The 20,050-nt window shown below is 36.2% G+C and overlaps 1 protein-coding gene across 13 annotated transcripts in view; it reads left to right on the forward strand.

Moving 5' to 3' along the window:
- Positions 1-20,050, forward strand: part of ROBO2 (roundabout guidance receptor 2) — a 1,629,349-nt gene that overhangs the window by 1,227,486 nt on the left and 381,813 nt on the right. The window lies entirely within an intron of this gene.

Genomic DNA, 20,050 nt, shown 5'->3' on the forward strand with positions numbered 1-20,050 from the left:
CATTATCTAATTTGCTTTTCAGAAACATCCCAGAGAAAAGCATCATATGTATTGTTAAAACTATTGAATAAATAAATAAACTAAAGCTTGGGAAAGTTAAATGAATTGGCCGAGTTGGATCCCTCTTGAGTAATAGAATAAACAGTGGAGTTCTGTGCTTGTTGCTGAGCCAGGCCCTCCCATCCTTCCCTAGTGTTGTATATCTTTGTGCCTTTTATGTGGAATATATTTCAACCCACTGGAATCAGGAGGTTACTGTTTTTCCTAGCAGTTTGTATTGAGAATTCCCTGTATGATAACAGTAAGATTTTTTTTTACTTCAGAGCTATTGTATAATAATAAAAATTGTTTAACCTGGTTTTCTTACTTTTAGTGGTTGAAGGTGTAAGATAATTTGTATAATAATAAAATTATTGCATTATCTGGCAAATAAAAAGCTTGAGTTATATTAAGCAATTTCTCCCTGGTGTTGGGAAATATATCCTTTGGCTGCCTCAGAGAACTCTAGAGTTTACTTGAATCATCCATATAAGACTGCTTTTAAAAATATAACAACAATGATAGAAGCAAGTTACACTACAAATGTAATGTTAACCTGGATGTCTTTGATGGCAATAGGCCCGCCAAAGGCAATGGGGAAAAGAAAATTAAACCAACAATAGTACTAGAGTTGGATATGTCAAACTATTTATTAGAAATATATTAATTTTACATTAGTTTACTTTTCTATTAGAATTCTTCAAGCAAATCTTAAAATATTTATCTGAAAAATGTTTTAGCTGTTCTCTTCAAACTCTGTTTATGAAACAATGGACAGATTGACTGCCACATGAACTATTGAGAAACTTCATCTCCTAAAGCACAGGCCTTTCTAAGCCAAGAAAAAACATTGAACAATCAATTGGTAATACTCCAGACAACAATTTCTGGCTTTCCTTAAAATTAAGATTTTTAAATGCAAAATCATTCTTTTCTTACCTTTTTGATGAAAATCATTGCCTTTGTTGAGCTGTTAGTTTCTCTAGAATTTGATTTAATATTGTATTTTAAGCATGCTTCTAAAGTTTGTATTAATTATACAATTTGATTTTTCATTAATACAAGAAAATAATTTGTGTGATTGAGCATGTGCTTGGAATGTCTGGTTAAAATGTTGCTTTACATAAATTGTGAATTACTTTCTCAGTAGTGAGGAAGCATCCCATTCCATAGGCTCACATAATTTGTTGGTGGCAAGAGCCTCAGGGTTGAAGGCTCAGTGGATTGAGCTCCGGCCTGTGAACCAAAAGGTTGCCAGTTTGATTCCCAGTCAGGGAACATGCCTGGGTTGGGAGCTAGGTCCACGGGAGCTGGGTATGTGGGAGTCATCCACACATTAGTGTTTCTTTCCCTCTCTTTCTCCCTACCTCCCGTCTCTAAAAATAAATGAGGAAAATCTTTAAAAAAAAAGGAAACAAACCCTTGGAACCCTGATTGGTTTCTCTTACTCTTTATTAGGTGCTTTAATGCTATGCTCTACTCTATTGTTTGAGTTTTTAAAATAGAAGTGACCATGCTAGAATCTTTTACCTGTTTCTATCTATACATTCTTAATATGATAGCTTGAATTTTTCTCTTTCTATACAGCTTCAAGGAGAGGCTTGCTTCCAAACTGTCCCAGCATGAAACCCTGAACTGGTGTTTTATCTTTTATCCTGTCACCCTTCTCTGCAGTGTCATTTTGTCCTTTATGCCTTTCTCTCATACCTCTGTTTTTCCTATACTGATTACTTACTCCCACTCACTCTCTCATCAAGACACATCATGGAAGTGGATTATCCCAGTCTCCATCCTCATGGCTCTGCTGAACATCTTTAATATTTTAATCAGTCTTTGTTCTCTGTAGCTTTCAAATCAATGACCATCCAATCCTCCTAGAATATTTCTCTTCTCTTGATTTCACTAATATTCTGCTCTAGTGGTCTTCATTTGGTCTTCAACCTTGTTGTGTTATTCTTTCTTTCCCAACTACATTGATTTTTCTTTCAGTCACTACTTATCGCATGCTTGTCGATGAGTCAGACAATGTTAGAGCAACAGGGGATACAGAGGTGACTGAGAAAGAAAATGCCCAGCTCTCCTGGAGTTGCATGCTGGTGGAGAGAGAGAAAGTGAGTTAGGAAACATATAAATAATAGAATTGAAAACAGTGGGTGGTTATATCCTTTGGAAAAATATAATAAAGCAATGGTACAGAGATTGACTGGAGGAGGGAGAGCTCTTCATCTGGCCTGGTCAGGAATGTCGTCTCTTAGTGGGTTACATTTAGTTGAAACTGAAAGAGAGGTGGCCCTATAGAACCAAGGTAAGAGGAATCCTGGAGGGGGAAAGAGCAAGTGTAAAGGCAGACATGAGAATGACAGATCTCAAAAGAACAGCTTCCAACATGTGCTGGAAAACAGATTGAAGCAATGGTAAATGAAAAGATAGAGAAAATGAGCATAACTTCTTTCCAAAAGTTGGCCCTAAAATCTAATAGAGATATGAGGCTTCTTAAACATGGCACACGTTCATGCTACAGAGAATGATTCTGGACCGAGGGAGACACCATTGATGTCAGAGGAGGCGGTCATTATAGCAGAAAATACCTGCAATATAGGTGTTCTTGGCTCCCTGCTCTCTCTAACTTTGATGCTTCTCATTCTCCTACAGCCTCAGAGTTAACTCTCTTCTGGCCCGATTTTAATACCCTGCCTTCTCTCCCAAGGCTTTTGCATTCTCTGTATTCTATTTCATATTAGTGGTATCAGCATTCTCTCTTATTTATGATCCAAGCTCTACAAGGATATTTGGTTATTCCCTTTCATTAAATATTTGGTCAAGATCTCTTTCCATTGCTACTTACAAATACTCAGTAGTCAAGACCTTTGTCTGTTATGTCCTGTCTGTCTTCTTTTCGTATGAGTACTGAAACTTCCTTGGTTTGGGCTTCCATTATCTCTGTCCTGGACTAGTGTATAAATGGCTCTCTGCCTTGCTCTGGTATTTATTTCTCAAAACATTTATATATTGATACCAGATATCTTAATTAAAAGACTTCACCAACTTCATGTTTGCTAGAGATTCAAGCACAGACTTCCTAGCATGGCAATTAAGATCTTCCAGGTTCTTTCCATACAAGACCTAGGAACAAGGGAGCCACTCCCTCTCCCTTGTACCATGTTTCCTACTTCTGGGCTTTCCGAGCTATTCTTGGCTACTCTCACCCGTATCCTCCCAAGTGCTCATCCCTCCCAGTAGAGAGAATTTTATCATTTTCATCTCATAGCATATTATATTACAAGACATCATATTCTTCCTTGCAATTTAGATAACTATTTACATATATTTTCTTTTAATTCCTTGGGGGTTGAGCCTATGTAATATTTATCACCATGACCCTAAACAATAAACACAGTAACTAAATTAAGTCTTTGTTGATTGACTGGACCATCTTAATCACTCTTTGTCTCCACTCTCTGTACCCTGGACCAATTGGATATCCCTGCATATCATATAGTGGTTATATCAAATACTGCAGCTATTTAACCAGCAGGTATTTAAAAATAATGTTTGGCCCTGTCTGGTGTGGCTTAGTGGATTGAATGCTAGCCTGAGAACCAAAGGGTCTCACATTGGATTCTCAGTTAGTGCACTTGCCTGGGTTGTGGGCCAGGTCCCCAGTAGGGTGTGCATGAGAGGCAAGCACACATTGATCTCTGTCTCTCTCTCTCTCTCTCTCTCTCTCTCTCTCCTTTCCTTCCCCTTTCTCTAAAAATAAGTAAATTAATCTTAAAAACTACTCAGTGTATGATTTTTTTACACACCCAACTCCACCTTTATTATCTATTCCTTGTAAGGTTATAAGTGTAATTAATGACATTGCTATCTCTCTACAACCTGTGCTAGAATATTCAGAGGCACTTCAGTTCCATCAATCGCTTGATTTTATTTTTTGCAAGTTTCTGGAAACTATTATTTCATTTGTCTTCCCTTTACCATTGCCCAAGTTTAGGACTCATAAAATAGGGTTTTATCACACAGCATTCCATCACATGGCTTTCCATAAGTTTTCTGTTTCCTTTTGCGGACCCTGAGAAGAAAGATTCATTTGATGTGAATCCTGGGAAGGAAATTACCTGCTGAGATGGACTCCCATGGTCAATTAAAGGCCAAAATTTTTTAAGTATCAATAGTCTCATGGCCAGTTGCTGACAGGGGCTCCTCATGTACTCTCAGATAGAACTCTAGGCTTCCCTTACTGCACCCGCTTATTTACATGGTCTGAGTCAACCACTGCTGGAAAACCCTGGGTCTCTCTCTCTGTCTCTGTCTCTGTCTCTCTCTCTCTCTCTCTCTCTCGCTCACTCAATTTTATTTATTTACTTTTAGAGATGGGGAAGGGAGGGAAAAAGAGAGGGAGAGGAACATTGATGACAAAGAGAGACATCGATCCATTGCCTCTCGCCCACACCCTGACCAGGGACCAAATCGGAAACCCAGGCATGTGCCCTGACTGCAAATAGAACTGTGACCTTTCGCTTGGCATATGATGCCAAACCGACTGAGCCCCACCAGCCAGGGCATGGGTTTATCTTTCTGCCAATGGATGGAAACCTGCCCTTTCAATTTGAACTGGATAATTTGGATACTTCATTTGCATAAAATGGACCTAATTGAGAACCTGGGTGGGAAATTTCACTATAAAAGGTAGCAACCTGGCTAGGTACTTCAGTTGGTTAGAGCATTCTCTTGCTATGCCAAGGCTGGAGAATTGACCAATGAATATATAAATAAGTGGAACAAGAAACTGATGTTTCTCTCTTTCTCTCCCTCTCTGTCTCTCAAATCAATTAAAAAAAAAGTTAGCCTCCCTTTTTGCTTGGGGGGAACACAATTTAGGATGGTACTTGAATCTGTCTCCCAGGCTGCATCTCCTTTTGCTCTGAGAAATGCTTTTAACTATCACAGTACAACATTAATTTTGGTTTACACTTTCCAGCCTGGTCTCTGTATTTCTTGTTCTCAATTGTAAGTATAGTCACATAGTGTCCCTGCTTTTCCTCCAAATATTTCTTGTACTTATCTATCTCACTGTCTTTGTGTTTACTCTCTTTTCTCATCAAAAAGCCTCCTTCAGCAATAAGATTTATAATCAGATTCATTCAGTTCTTCTTGACTTTGGAAGGTTTTTTTGTCAATAATTTGTATGTATATGACTTCCAGTAGATTATAAACTCAAAATATTTATTATTATTCTTTGTTTGACTCATGATCCCCTTTCCCAGAATCCAGTGGAATGTTCATAAATGTCTGTTGACTTGAATTGCCTCATCATTTTCAATATAATTCTGGACTTATGCCAGAATAATATACGAGGTCTGTCCAGAAATAGTCCTATCATTGTTAACATAACAAGAATGGTTTGAGGGACCTCAGTGTAACCTGGCAGCCAAGGAGAGTGGATTGGAATGTGCATGTGTGAGCAATGACTTCACTGTATTAGTCATTTGGGGCTATAGACACCATTGAGTGAGCATGTGTACTGTATGGCCATTGCATTCAAAATGACTGAACCTGTAGAGCAATGAAACTGTATCAAATTTTAGGTTAAGCTTGAACATTCCTTCATGGAACCTATTTGAATGATTTAGAAGGTCATAGCTATGGGCAACTGATGATTGGCAGCTTCACCACAATAGTGAGCCCACTCATACCTCACATCTGCTGCAGGGTTTTTTTGGCGAAACATCAAATCTCTCAGGTGACTCAACAGCCCAGCAACAGCCCAGATTTGGCATCCTGCGACTTCTGGCTTTTCCCAAAACTAAAATCACCTTTGAAAGGGAAGACATTTCAGATTGTCGATGAGATTCAGGAAAATACAGTGGGGCAGGTGATGGAGACTGGGAGAATTGTGTGAGGTCCCAAGGTGCCTGCTTTGAAGGGGACTGAGGTATCATTGTCCTATGTACAATGAATGTTTCTTGTATCTTGTATCTTCTTCAATAAATGTTTCTGTTTTTCACAGTGCATGGCTGGATACCTTCTGGACAGACCTCATACGCTCTTTAAATTGTATATTATTTTTAAAATTTAAATAATACCTTTTATTTGCCATATCAACTGTACCTGATACTTATATTCTATACTTTCCCAATTTGAGTCATTGTGTTTGAGGCTGTTGCTTATAATATAATAAATAGTTGGAATGTATTTCCTCTACTTAATAGCAAAATGAAAGGATAATAATGTGCACAACAGGGTCATATGATAGCTTTTACCTATATCCATGGTCAATTTTGATGTCTGCAAGCCAATCTGATTGATTGCTGCCTCACCAATTAATATGTCTGGAAATTCCAAGTCAATAATGCCATGGACAGTTCAGTAATATCAATGAGGTGAAGCCTGTTTGCATTATACTTGGAATGTGATTTAAATAACGTGAAAAAGTAACCCTTGCAGTTTTTTGTCTTCGGCAGTTCTGTGGGATGAAGGTAATATCTGTGAAGCAGTTAATGTTGGTAAAGGTGATGTGGTTTGCAAGAGCACACTGTTAGGCCCTGGTGTCAGAGGACAAAGATGACATCTGCTTCACAGGCTTTCTGTGTCATAGGAGAGAAACCTTGCCCATCATTATATGTGAAAGGACATTATCCAGTGCATAGAATGACCTTCTTAGGGTCTAGATGTAGGTGGGGATTTACTGTATTTCAAGTTTCAATATAGTACTAGCATACTGCTTTTGTATCACTATCCCATATTAAGTATATCTGCACAGCACTATTTTAAATAATCTTTAAGAATTAAAACCAAGTTTTAAACAAGTGTTTATATAGATTTTTGTGTTTTAAATTAATATAAATGATCAGATGTTTATATTATAGAAAAACTGAACAATTCTTATTCTTTAACTTAATTTTTTCAAGGAAAACAATACCTAAACTAAAATTCACTTGGCTCTTAACATCTACATAGAAGACAAGATATATCTTAATGAGTCCTATTAGCATATAAATACATGTATGTTAATATTTTGAGAGTTTAAAATATGCATATTTGTGTTTCTGTTTCAAAAAATAGTTTTAAAAACAACATTGAGATTTACAAGTATTTGTGAAGAAAGTCCTTGTGTTTTATAGTCAAATTAGTTTCGAGTTTGTCATTTGCTCCTTATAGCCTAACTAGGGAGAGGACCATTAGGAGCTTCTAGACCTTGGGCTTTTGCCTTCTGAAATTAAATATTTAATATTGCTTTGTCTGGGCTGGCTTTGAACAGGATCCTTCCTTCATTCCAGGGCAATGTCAAAATTCATGGAAGAGCAGCAACTGGTATTGTCTATTGAAATCAAACTTGACTTACGTCCCCTCCCTTTCCCCACTCTTCCCTTGGGATTGCAGCATCATTACCATGTCAGAATCCCTAGGGTTGTGGTTCATGTTAAAATGAAGTGAGACTCAGTTCTACAAGAGAGCAGTCAAATATTTAGTACTAATCAGGCCTGGATATCTGTTATTACTTTTCAGGCAGTGGAATTATTCTGGCTTCAAATATTATACCGGAGTCATTGAATGTGAATGTGGACACAGAAGAATATAATTAGGTGAATCCCAGAGACAATCTGCTTTTTAGAGCATTCTTTGAAACGAGAGATGCATCTATTTAAAGGTTATCTGGCATATGAAAGGGGCATTTATTCCCCAAGGAGAGAAGAGAACTACTTAAAAGGAATACAATTTTTATTAATATTTTTCAATTAAATGTTGCAATCTCTTTATCCTTTTTCCTTTTGTAATTTTCATGTTGACCTATGTAAGTGCTTTGTCTGTGTAACATTCATTCTTTCTGGGCAAGTCATCAGATGGGACAAGTTTATTGAAAAAGAAACAGAATTAAAAATTCAATGACAAAGGTTCAAATAGTGTCTGTTAGAGCTTATCTCCTTAATGTCAGGACTGTCACCGTTATTGGTTGGGGACTTTTGGGATTGGTTCCTAGATGCTTAGGTGGATGATGTCAGCATCAAGGGAAGAAGTGGCCTTACTTTAATTCTGGGGGTCTCTGTTAATTGAGTGGATTTTAGCATTGTGCATATATTTTTTTTCACTGCAACATTAAAAAGTGATGAATTTTTGTGATTGAAGTATTTGGACTAGAAAAGACAGAACAACTCAGTCAAATAAAACAGAAAGGGCTGTTTTTGTATCTTCTCAAAAAAAATGACCAGTGGGGAAAAATGACTGTATCATACTTGGATAGGTAATATAATCTATTTTTATTATGGTGAACATTTAAATAAGCTCTATTAAAATATACAACATATTTGGGACAATATTTTACATAAAGTGACTAGACATGAAAAACAGAATAGTATAAACACTATTTGAATTTCTAAAACTAAGGAAATTTTATATGACCTAAAAATTTTATGTAACTCTAAAATCTTATAAATCCAATAAAATAATTATTTAAAAAGACATCAATGATATAAATAGATTTGCCTAAATATAAAATATGAACTTGAACCAGTGATACTTTTAAATATTCTTTTTTAATGCAGCACCCAAAACTTGTGGTATTAATGTATCAGCAAAAGGATCAAGTCAATTATATATAAAACAGAAAGTGTCAGAGATTTAAGAATATTTACTTTAAAATATTTCTTTCATTCTTTTTGCCAAAAATAAAATGTGATTCAAAAGCATTCATTTGGATAATTGAACTTCTTTCTGCTAGAATAATCTGGTATTAGCATCCTGTGCCGTTTCTGAAAACACTTGCTCAGAAAACAAAGTCCACTGTGTTGTTACTACTTTTCCTTTTGCCAACTGTATCAAAAATAATTATGGCTTAAAATTTCTTAATAGTTTTCTTTTTAAATTAATGTGAATTTTAATGAAAAACATTTCAGTGAAGAACACTCATAGTATTTCTAAATACCCATTTCTATTTTTTTCTTTAGCCGTATTTACTATCTAATTTTTTTGAGATATTTTATGTGGTGGACTAAGCTACTTCTCTGTTACTCATTATAATCATCATTTTTATTTCTTTCTTAAGGAAATTTGTTTAGCTTTGGTGCTTTTTAGGCAAACAAGCTACCTTAGTCAGCAACAGGTTCTTTCTGTCCCTGTGTGCTCAGGGTCCGCCCTGCACCAGGCAGCATACGCCAGGGACATGCACTTTCATATTAGCATAATCCCACTTGCTTTGCTGTCTGCAAACAAAAGGGTTAGTTGATAATCTGAGAGGTCCATAACTTTCCTAGTGTCCCTAAAATGTATAGTTTTAAATTAAAATTTTGTATTTCTTTATTTCTTGTACTTTAGGAGATGTTGATATATCTGTAGAAGATGGGTAAAACATTTTTAGCATCTATTTACCCAGACAGAACAGGGAAAATGAGAGCCAAATGGATATGTTTAGGGAAACTATAGAATATAACTTTCCATGGTTGCCCAGGCCTTAAATGAAATTATAAGCAAGTAAACATGGCAAAAATTAATCATGGGACTAATAATTTTAAATTTTACCTTTGTCTCTATTCACAAATATCCTTTGATTTTTTTGGTCTGATTATTAACTGAGAGGTCAGGGATGATTAACAGATCTAAAAATTCAAATGAAAATATTTCACAAACTCCATGTAAGCATTTCTTGCTAAACAATTTTGATGAGTAAGTAAATAAAATGCTTCTATTTTATACATAAATCTCTATACTTTTTACATATTTGATCATTTGTGTATCAGTCAACATTTTATAGACAGATGCATTCACCAAACTCTATCTAGGTTGTCAAAGATAGGAATAGTAAAATATCAAAGGCTGGATGAGGAGAATTAGGCAAAAAGTTCTGTGTACCTGTAAGTCAGATTTTAACTGTACAACACCCTCTAAGTCTGGTAAAGTAGAAACACTATAATTTTTTAAATAGTACTAAGAAAATAATTATCTCATCTTTCCATTTCTAATTTTGACTCAAACCATAAAGTGTGCAAATCAAAAAGTATAATAATTATAATAAAAAATAGCCAAATTTCATTTTATTTTTCTACTTTCATTCAAATTCAGTATTTGCTGCTTAATGATAACACTACTTTCATTAACACTTTACATTTTAGGTGCTATTCTGTAGTGTTTTTACTGAAATGGTACTAATAGCAAAAACAGTAAACACTACCCATTTGACTTTCATAAGGGTAGAGGTAAAACATCACAGATCTCAATTGGCAGAGGAGAAAATTGGGGTGCAGACAAGTTAAGTCAGGTGACAGCCTCACACGGGAAATAAATAGTGGTTAAGCTAGTATAAAACCATCAATCTTCTGACCTCTAATTTGGGGCTTTCCACAGTGAAGTATGATTAATCAATACCAGGAAGCAAACTAAGTATCAAGAAAAGATCATCCATTTGTATCAGTCTTTCCTACATGTGGCTGGAATCTAAAATACCAAGCACATAAGGAATCCAAGTCAGAAGCTTGGCCTATTTTAGTGACTATTGAAAAGTCCTTTCTTTTTATTATCAGGAGATTTGATGATAAACACAGACATTTACCAAGCCCAAATTTGTGAACTACTTTGTAGATATTTTGTTAGTAAGTCAAAAATAAGAACTTTCTTTAAGCCACACATTTTGATTTTCTTTTATTTTTATACTAAGAGAACACTCAGATCCATGCTGAAATGCATATTACCTTATGGATTGCAGTTGGCAGGGGCTGTTAGTGTTAAAGACTCACATTTCAAGCAAGATCGGATACATTTATATTTGTGTCAGAAAAAAAATATAGAATCTAAGAACTTAAAATGTAACCAAAAGGCAAAATCATGGCATTTGGCTAAAGAGATAACAGCATCCTTCTCTGTTGAGGTTTCTTTTTTTCTACAGCTTAGTTTTCTAAGCAAACTTTTGGCAGACAAAAACTTTTTTTGTGGGACATATTCTGTTTCAAAATCTTTGACTGAAAAGAAACATAATCAGGCAGATAAAACAATTGAAATCTAAGGTATGAGAAGGTGTTCAGTAGAGAAGCAAACGTTCCCTTGATGTTATTACCCTGAATATGTTCTTTTTTGCAGTTTACTAAAATAGTTTCTTCAGTAAGTGGGGATTTCCGTTGCATCGAGCTTTGCTGTAGATACACTATCATATCAACAGTGACACGGCTTGTTTACAGGAGGGTGGTATAAACAGCACATGTTCTTCCTTGAAACAGCTTTCTTGTTGAACTTCAACGGAAAAGGGAGAATAAATGTAGAAGGAAGAACAGAAGGAGATAGTGTTTAACATGTAGAGTAAAATCTAAGGCAGAGGATAGAGTAGCTGATAGGATCTTTCTGTTTGCTTTAAAAAATCATTAACAAGTCTACTACCTTCTTTTTCATAACTAATAAAGGACCTTCAAATTGTTTGTGGTCTTCAATGTGAAAGGTTCTACATGGCTTATTATAATATTTCTTAATATTTCAAGATGTTATATGTTTTGAAATTAATTCAATGAAACAAGGAACACCAAAAGGGGGGGACTGAGAGAGAGAGAGAGAGAGAGAGAGAGAGAGAGAGAGAGAGAGAGAAAGTGAATGAGAACCTGCTCCAACCTGTCTTAAGATGTTTCTGATCGAAGATGTTGCAACAGACATTCTGAAAGAATGCTAGTCAAGCAAAGCACCTCCCATCTTTTTGATCTTAAGTTAACCTTATTTCTATTTCTTGATAATAATGACAGTTTACATAACACATTTCAGATTGTATCTGACCTTATGCAAACTATTAATTTCCTTCTTGCATAAGAACTATTATTTTTGGACAATAGAACCAGGTAAAAATAAAATAGGCTAAGGTTTAGTCCTGGGCATCGTTATTTGGATCATGGTTGCTAACTCTACCCTGGTGTTGGTTACAGACCCACATGGTTGTTATTCCTAGGACCTGGTAGTTCAGTTCCTCAGACATTCCTGCATGAAAGAAAATCATCTGGCTAAAAGGGAGCAAATATTCTGGGTACAATGTCACAGCTTTGTTAGTCCAGTCTTCTTCAGGTTCCTTGGGAGATGCATTAGTGCTTTGTGAAACTGTGGAGTAATTGAAGGTGCATAGTTCATGGTTTTTGTCATTAACATACCTGAGATTGAACCCAGCACTGTTACTTATTGTCAAGCTTGTGGCCTTGCGCAAATGATTTAACTTCTCTGAATCTTTGTTTTCTAATCTACAACACTAGGCTAGTATTGCTTCTTTTATAGAAATGTGTTAATGTTAAATAATGCATTAAATGTTTTTTAGATATCATCAACACCAAGGTAAACAGCAGTTGTCATTGTCATGTGGAATGAGTCACAGAGGTTTTCTCAGCATTTTACTGAGAGCCTGGTCCTTTTACACTCCAGCATAAAGGTCCTTGAAAATAAGAACCAGATTCTGAAATCTTGCTGTGTTTTTATAGTACAGAATATATATATATATATGTAAGTAAAATTTGGATTGCTTCTTGTTATCAAGTATCCAAATTACTTGCAGTCGTAGTTGTAAAACAGTGAAGAAACAGTAGTGACTGTATCATTATGGAGTGTGTAATTAGCCATGCCTTTTTAAAAATCATTTATGGAGTCCCTAGGATGTACTGGGTCCTGTAAGTTATGTAAGGATAAATAAATAAGGGCTTCTTCTCCCCATAAATACTACCTAGTAGAATAAAAATACGTTTCTGGTTGAGTAAATTAATTAACGCGTAAGGCAGAATAAATAAATGAAGTGCTAAGTAGGTGAACAAGACACACAGTGTAAGAAAGTAGGAGGAGTGATTGCTTATGAGAGTGTGGGGAAACAGGGTGGGTCTCTGGAAATGATGGTGAAATCACACTGTGAGACCTAGGTAGGGCTGCACTAATTTGAGAGATAGAAACACAAATATGAAAATGTAGAACAGGCGCAATGGCAGGGATCCATAAATATCACTGGCTTTGCCTAAGGAACTGTTAGTAGCTGGAAGGGAGGAATGCTAAATTATAGATTGAGAAATCTTTCTTAACATTTTTCTTATTATTATTACCAGATATTGATGGAAATGTTTTGGGAAATTTTAACTTACGTACATGTGAACAAATGAATAGCTAATTTTAATCAAAGAAAAGATTATTGGACTAATTTTACTTCATTTATAAAACAAATATGTTTCTATTTTTATTTAAAATGATGAGGATGGTGACTAAAAATAAAATGAACCAAGTTTTATGCATGTTGCATTTTAACAAGTTGGATGTCTCATTGGAATGCACTTCCTTCTTGCTCCACATTTATTTTTGGAATTTAATAAGGTGCCTGTCATATCTGCCTCAAGGCTAAAAAACATCATGGGGGGAGAAATCCAAAGTACTGTCATGTTTGAGTGACATGGAGCCAATTTTATTTTATTTCCTTTTCATGGGGAAGTGGCTGAAATTAGCTGGCCGCACTTTTGAAAAGCCATTGCTATACCATCTGTTCTAAAGGCCTTGTGCTGGTTAACTGGTAATGACATTGCCCAGTGACATTTGTCAGGTATATTTGACTGAGGAAACCAGTAGAGGATTTTCATTAAAAAATTAATTCTGTGCATTTTACTGCAACACTCATTCTCATGATAGATTCTGGTACAGTGCCACATATTTCCAGAAGTGGGTCTCATTACCTGAGAAACTTGGGAAGGTAATAACTTCTTTATTTCTTCTTTGTACTCCCAGAGCACATAATTAACATACTGAATCATTTAGCTCAACTCTCCATAGGACAAGGCTGAGAGAGAATACAATGGGGACATCAGAGAAACTGTGGCAAACAAGTATGGCTTCTGATTTTCATTCAGGGTGAGGGAAAAACTGCCATGTGTTGTGTCTTGCTTGATAAGATATAAATGGGGCCATAATGTTTTTTTAAAGAATTAAGTATAACCAGTATCAGAGAATTATCCTGCTATGGCTTTGCCATTTATCAAACTGTAAAATGTTATTAGCTGAAGGATCTGTCTGAAGCATAAAAATAAACAGTATACCATTCAATAGGTATGTTGTTGTAATAAATGAAATCAGCACTGTGACCATTTTGCTAATTGAATCAGAGTTAAGATCTACTTTTTAGTAGTTACTATGGGAAGTTAGTTAAATAATATGAACTTAAAACATGTAACTATAGTAATGTTATGGCAAATAATAGAGACTGTGAATAAAGTCTATGATTAGTGGCTAGACAGCTCTTCCTACTTTCATTATTTGGAATCTCTTGCCTCTTGGGTAAACAGTAAAAGCATAGTGAATCTAAACCACTTTTTAATAAATTTGTGCCTTCTTGGGCACAAAGAGAGATCCAGGAGCTCTTCACTGAATCCCAGGAGGACCCTGAAGTAGATTGAGAATTGAGTTTGGCTTCAAACTACCAAGTGAATATATAGGTGAGTGTTGGTTGGGTAAGTAAAGGGGGAGGGAAGCAATATAGGAAAATCTAACCATGAGATTTTGTGGCTATGCTTATTCTAATCCCAATTCTATGGGCTGGATCTATTCCTGGTAGTATAGAAGATAATTTAGTGGTAAGGCCAGGTCTAAATGATTAGCTATTGAGTCACCATGTAAGAAATAAATGTGAGATATGAAATAGCAAGATGAGCTCTGCCCCAAGTCAGAGATGCCCCTACTCGGCATTGTCAAGGCAATGTGAATCATAAGAAGTCAACTGTCTATTGCTGTGTCGGCACTCAACATTTTATTTTCCTTTTTGTTGAAACTCCAAGGCAATATTTTATAGATTCCCTAAAATACTCTTAAATCTCTCAAGAAAGCTGTTTAGCACTTATTTTTTGTAAATAATGCATTTATTTAAATAAATGGCATTTCTTGGAAAGAATATACCTCTTGATTATAGCTGGACGTTATCTTATTCTACGCAAGCTATCTATCTCTTGGGAGCATAGTCAAAAACACAGGAAGATTTATTGGCTGTTTGAAATAAATGTTTATTTGATTCCCCAAACACTCATTGCTTAACTGGTCACTGACAAATGGTGCTGAAGGTTGAAAGAGGGTGGGGTGGACTCTTTTCAGTTTAATGAAAGATTTAAGGGAAACCCTCCTGAAGAAAAAAATGCAGCAACTTTTAAAATTTTTACTTTTAGTAAATAATTACATTTAGTATTTTAGTGACTATCTACCAAGACTTGAACCATTCTGAACAGATTGAAGGCTTTAGTCCACATCTTCAGTGAAGGAGTCCATGCTTAGAACTGCTTTATTTAACTTAAATGTATCACTAACGAATTGCTGTGGAATTGTGTAATGCTGTTCCCAAGAGCAGCTCAGAATAGCTCCCAAGGTTTGAGTCTAGCCTTTATTCCTGGAGCAAGCAAGAGCAGGTTGTCATGGAGATAGGAGGGAAATCAGCAGACTCTATTTATGTTTTAGGTGAGAATGTACTGTCTTTCTTCTATAAAGTTTAGAATTGGACTGTGCTACAGTGGCATTAGGCTAAATGCTTAACAGAGAACACTCTACACTTAGGGCTCACTTAGGCTGGTTGATGAAATTCCATATTCACATCCCCAACATGAGGCCAGTGTCATCCTTTACTTATTCTCTACAAGTACATGGACTTATCTTTTTCTCTTGTGTAAGAGTAATTGTTTACTTATAGATTTACCCTATGACCAGAAATTCTGAGTGATAGGATCGTCTTCCTTGACAAAGAGGCACTATGCGACTTGGCAGATATTACGTGCTTACTCTTTTTCCTTTGGATTCTTCACTATTTCCCTTAGCATTTCAAAGCACCCAACTGATCTCACTTTGAATTCTGACCTGTTACTTATTAACTGTTTGATGTAAAACAAGTAAAATGTTGTCTTTAAATTAGTAATAGCACTTAAATTACTCAATAAAATGAGTTTGAGGGATCACCTGAATACAAGTTTTTCTGGGACTTAAGTCTATTAATCTTGTTCTCATAAGTGTAAAGGTTCTTTCTCAGAGTTTTTAAAAATTTGGATTTAATTCAAAATGAATTACCTGGAAACCACCTTTGTTGGGTTACCTGGAAACCACCTTTTGATGAAGTATTCTGCTGTGATTTCTCTTTAATGTTTTTGATTTATAGAGAAATAATCAGTTTCATACATATGAAAGGGCTGAGTGAAAAGCAAAGAATATTAGACAACTTAGCATTCTGTAAACAGAGTTTTTGAAAGTTTTGACTAGAAATAACATTTGGTCTTCACTTGGTACCTGGCAGTCAGGCTTAATTGCAAGTGATATTTAGTTTTAGCTGAACATTGTCATCTATCATATTAAAATGAGGTTGTTAATCTAAATTTGAGAGACTTCATAGTTTTATATTTTAAAATGTTATGGTTCCCAACAGATACAAACATAGGAAAGTTAATTTTTACTTATGACTCCACGACTATGACAGTGATGACAGCGATTATGGTGATATCTAGGATCTGTGTCCATAACCACATAAACTAAGAGCTGCCTGTCCAGTTTATATGTGTCACATTTACTGCTTTTTCCTGGCTTTGGGTGAGTTTTCCTGAGGTTTATATATACTGCTTTTATGGAAGCATTGCAGACGTTTTTCTGCATGAAAACAGAAAAACTGTGTTGTATCATAGCACACTAATATTATACATGTAAGAAGTTGATTATAACTCTTAAATATCACTATTATATTTTTAAAAGTCATAAGTAAAATGAGTAGCCAACTTCAAAACCACTATCTCGTAGACTAGCATATTAATGTTAGATGTAGGAAGGCCTGGAACTGAATTCTGTCTTAGCTTCTGGTTGATTTACTTTGTAATCTTGGTCAAGTTATTTAACTTGTGTCATTTTAAGTCTCCTTGTCAGTATAATGGAGGCCCTCAGGCTACCTAAGAAGCTCACTTTGAGGATCCTATCTGGTCATTGTCAAAGATGCCTGAACTGGACTGTCCCATATTAGGCTTTCAATAAAATGACTGCCTCCTTCCATTCTGTCTCTTAACAGTCTCCAGGTGGAGATGCCTCCTGCTTTCCCCTCCAATATCTGGCCCTCCTTACCCCTCCTGCTGGAGGCCTGCCAGAGCTGGTGCCATATGCCTAAAAGCTGTGTATCTGAGAGAAACTGACCATAATCCTAGCAGATTGTTGGCTTTACTTTCAGGTTTAAACTCTTTGAAAAATACTTTCTTAGAAGTCAATTTGATCAGTAAAAGTACAGTTTTGTGCAACATTATTGAGCAATGCATATAAACTAGTAGCAGAGGCAGACACGGACCTTTTTCTTCAGAATCAAACATGAATGTGTTAACTGTCTGGAACAGGCACTCTCCTTGATATTGCCCACTCTGCAATCAATAAGTGACTGGATAGAGATGTGATACATATAAAAGGTCTGCCCAGAAAGTACCCAATCATATAATATAGAAAATAGAGACATTGATTAAAGATACAAAATACAAGAAACATTATACATAGGACAATCTAGGCAGTAGTGGGGGCCAAGTCACCTGGGTAATTTGATGTTTCACCAAAAAACTGTGCACAGGACATGACACATTAGCGGGAGTGTTGTCATGATGAAGCTGCCAATCACCAGTTGTCCTTAACTGCAGCCTTCTGAATCATTCAAATAGTTTCCATGGGGGAATGTTCAAGCTTAATGCAAAATTTGATGCAGATTTGTTGCCCTACTTGCTCAGTCACTTTGAGTGCGATGGCCACACAGTACACATGCTCACTCAACGACATCTCCCACCCTCACTGACTAGTACAATGAAGTTGTCATTGTTCACGCATGTGGATTCCAGTTCACTTCCTTGGCTGCCAGGTTACATCAATGTTGCACAAAACATTATTATATTAACAATGGCTGGACTTTTTCCATACAGACTTTGTATATGCAATGGTCTATTAGCCATAAAAAAAAGAAATCTTACTATTTACAGCAACATGGATGTACATAGAGGGTATTATGCAAAGTGAAATAAATCAGACAGAGAAAGACATGATTTCACATATATGGAATACAAAGAAAAAAATAGATGAGCAAACAAAATAGAAACAAAGTATTCATGGTTTGTGCCTACCACATATGTTTGTAGTGGTCTCTTTGAAGTTGATGGTTGTTTAAGTTTGAGCACACCCTAACATCACTACAGATTTTACCCACCCTCCCAATATTTATATTTTTGACTTTATTTTTTACTTTTGTGTGTGCTTCTTTGTGTATCCCTTAGTTTTTGTTGTAACTATACATGACCTTCCTACTTTTGCCTTTTAACCTTTGTACTAGTTTTACAGTTGGCTGACCCACACTGCTTTTATTGTGTGTTTCCCTTTTTCACTGAGAATCTTTTTTCTATAATTTTATTCATATTTTTTATCTTTTGTTGTAATACTGGTTTAGTAGTGATGAACTTTTTTTCATTTTTTTCTTGTCTGGGAAACTATCTCTTCTTTGATTCTAAAGTTAATCTTGGTTATAGGTCCTTGCATTTTATCACTTTGTATATTTTGTGCCAATGTCTTATGTATGACCAGCAAAGTTCCTGTTGAGAAATCAGGAGACAGTCTTACGGGAGTTTCCTTCTAGGTGACTAACTTCTTTTCTCTTGCTACTTTTAATATTCTTCCTTTGTCTTTAACTTTCTACCTTTTAATCATGATGTGTCTTGGTTTTGGCCTATTTGAGTTCATCTTGTTTGGGACTCCATCATTCCTAGTTTGTATGGCCAGTTCCTTCACCAGGTTTGGGAAGTTTTTTGTCATTAATCCTTCAGAGAGTTTTCTGTTCCTTACACTCTCTTCTTCTTCTGGTACCCCTATGATGCCAATATTAGTATGCTTAATATTGAACCAGAAGTGCCTTACACTATCCTCATGTTTTTAATTATTTTGTCTTGGCTATACCTGTTGTGTTTTATCTATCTTGTCTTTTAAATGGCTGAGTTGATCCTCTGCTTTATCTAATTTACTGTTGAGTTCTCCTAATGTATTCTTGATTTTTAGTTATTGTATTCTTCACTTCTGATTGGTTCTTTAAATGTTTTCTATTTTAATTTGTAAATTTTGTATCTCTTTGTTGAAGTTCTCACTAAGTTCATAAATTCTGCCTTTATGTTATCTGAGTATCCTTATGATCAGTATTTTGAACTCTGCATTTGGTAGATTTCTTGTCTCCACCCTGTTTAGTCCTTTTCTTGGAGTTTCATTTGGGGCACATTTTCTTCATGACCTCCTCATTTCAGCTGCTTCCCTGTGTTTGTTTCTGTGTATTAGGGAGATTGGCCATTTCTCCTGGTTTTGGCAGAGTGGCATTATATAGTAGTTTTCTATGCAGGCTCCCTAGTCACTTGAGCCAGGTGCTCCTGGAGTATTCCTTATGTGTGTTGTGTGTGCCCTTTCATCTAGTTGAGCCTCGATTACTGTTGGCATATCAGTGGGTGGGATTGACCCTCAGGCTGGCTGGCTGTGATGAATGGCTGTGACTACAGGGGCCAAGCTGTTTTGTGGGGGCTGAACCCATGGAGTGGGATTTGCTTTAGCAGGGCTCTAGTACCTGCCAAGTTCATCTTTTGGGTATATCACTTGTGCGGTTGGTTGTGTGGTGCTCTGGTGAAGTCAATGTCTGCCACCAGCTGTGTTGGTTCTGGGACCTCATGGGACCTCATGGCAGGCCAGTGTCAACTATTGTCTATGTTCGGCTTGAGGTTCACCTGGCAGGAGCTGCAGAGTGATCTACATTTAGTTGCCATATGTCTTGAGCTTGGGGGACCTGGGAGATTCTAAGATGTGAACTGAGGCTTCCTGGTTTGGGGCCCTTTACCAAGAGGTATGGGGCATACCAAGGCCAGACACTGATTGTGTGGGATTTGTACACTTTTGAAAGATTTTAGGAATGTCCACAGTGTGAGCTGCTATAGGTTGAAAGAGGTAGTAGCTGGGTATATGAGTTGGGTGGGCCATGGTCTCAGGGAATCTGCAGGGAAAGATGAATTGTGTTCATCAAGTTAATGGAGAG

This window comes from Phyllostomus hastatus, unplaced genomic scaffold (assembly GCF_019186645.2).
Source record: "Phyllostomus hastatus isolate PE091 unplaced genomic scaffold, TTU_PhHast_1.1 phas_contig_86, whole genome shotgun sequence".
Classification (NCBI taxonomy): Eukaryota; Metazoa; Chordata; class Mammalia; order Chiroptera; family Phyllostomidae; genus Phyllostomus; species Phyllostomus hastatus.